Source organism: Zonotrichia albicollis, chromosome 4 (genome assembly GCF_047830755.1).
Source record: "Zonotrichia albicollis isolate bZonAlb1 chromosome 4, bZonAlb1.hap1, whole genome shotgun sequence".
Lineage (NCBI taxonomy): Eukaryota > Metazoa > Chordata > Aves > Passeriformes > Passerellidae > Zonotrichia > Zonotrichia albicollis.
In genome coordinates, this window is record NC_133822.1 from 24,796,236 (window position 1) to 24,798,220 (window position 1,985).

Below are 1,985 nucleotides of genomic sequence, written 5' to 3' on the forward strand. Positions count from 1 at the left end.
CTCTGCTGTTAGCACCACTTCCTTGAGAACAGGTATGAAAAATGGGAATATTAAATGCTCTGTCACAGATCTTCCAGACAAAGATTCTCTTTGGCAGGCTTATTCAGCATTTACAAGGGTCACACTTCAGCAAGCAGAATTAATAGTTTTCCCATACCATTCCTTCCATTTTGACTTTCCAAAACCCCATCACTAGAGCTTGTTGGTTTATTTCAGTATCAAAGGCTAATTGGTTCTTCTGATGACAAGTTTAGATGCAATCCTCTGAAGACTGCAAACAAACATTTAAAAAGCAAAAAGCTGAGTTATTTTCCTAGACATTAGTGGCAGTTTCACCCAAGTGCTACTATATTAAATGGAGTCTTCATGCTTTGGCAAAAATACAAGGCATAATTTTTATCACCAAAAAATCTTGAAGTATATGCAAAATACTTGCTTAAGAACTGTTGCTGCTCCTTGTTGGTAGATTTACTGACTGAAGGAAAATATAAAACTAGCGTAAGTAGGTAATGGATTTTTTTCACACACAGATAAGCATTAGAACTTCTAAAAATGAAATAGCTGTGCCACCACACCTTTTCCAGACAGAATAGTGTTAGAGCACTTGCTTTTCTGGGACCAGAGTTTGATTTCAGTTTAAGGCCAGCAATGTAAAATGAGCTGTAACAGGATTAATCCAGCTCCTTCTGGAGGAATTTACATCCTTCTTTTCTAGAACACCAAATTAGGTCACGTTACTTGCATGATTCTTCTTTAGAAGCTGCTGGCAGAGGAAAAGAAAGTATTTGACAGTTCAGCAAGAGATGTTTGCTGGGTCACTTACATGGCTTCCTGCAGCATGCAAGACTTGATAAAAATACTGAGTCTGTTAGTTACACAATGACTTTACAATCGTCATGAGATGGTGGATTTTCCTTTGGTTCTCTGAGAGAATTTTAAATTATGCAGCTTCCCCAAAACAGAGCTTTTCAATCTTTGCCTTTATTAAGCTAAATAACATTAAAAAAAACAAACTGTGAAGACAGAAAATGATTTGGGTAGTAATTGGCTTCCAGATTCTCTAGTTTCTTGTGCAGAATTCCAGCAGTACATAGGAAGAAGTTTCTGATTCAAAGTCGGGTCTGCCAGGATCCCCATGATTCCCACAGAGCAGGACTGTGGATTTGGAAACCCCACTACCTGGAACCCTCACCCCTACAGCTGCTTTGCTGTGAGCCCAGTGGTTCTGACAATCCTGAGAATCCCAGTTCCTGACAGGACTTTCCCTGTGTCCATGGAAAAGCTGCTTTCAGCTCCTGGGTCCACAGCTGAGTTCCAAGATTGTCCATGATGGGGGAAAAGCAGCTCCCAGGGTCCCCCCTTATCCCCCATCACTGGGATGCAGGGGTGTCTGGCTGGGGTTTTTTTTTGATTGGATTCAAGTTTGTCCCAAGAAATTTCATGCCTGCATCTTGAGCTGTCTCCCTGGCATTTTTGATTAGTCATAAAATGTTAATGAATAAGCAACAAATTTTATCTGTATAACAGTGTCCAGAACACTTTAGTGTTTTTATAAAGTTATTCATATAATAAACTTCTCAATGTGAAATCTGGAAATAAAGCAAAAAGGAAGACCTAAACTTCAAAATTTCTAATTATTGTCACAAGTACACATTAATTTTTTTAATATATACTTGTGACAATAATGTATAATGACAAATGAGGCAGTAATACACTTTATTCCAGGGTCAGTATGACAAATTCCATGAGTTATTCTGACGTGCTCCATATTCTTCCAAAAGTCACTAAGAAAATTCAGCAAATATTTGTAGAAGGCAGAAGACCCCAGTCCTAGCATAAGCTCTTATTGCTACTACCTATGTATGAGAATCACCTATATATTTCTGTAGATTTCTTACAAGTTATAATGAATGACTTTCAGATAAAGGTGAGGAATTCATCATCAATTCTGTGCTGAAACAAAACAAGAGGCCAAAATCAGCTGC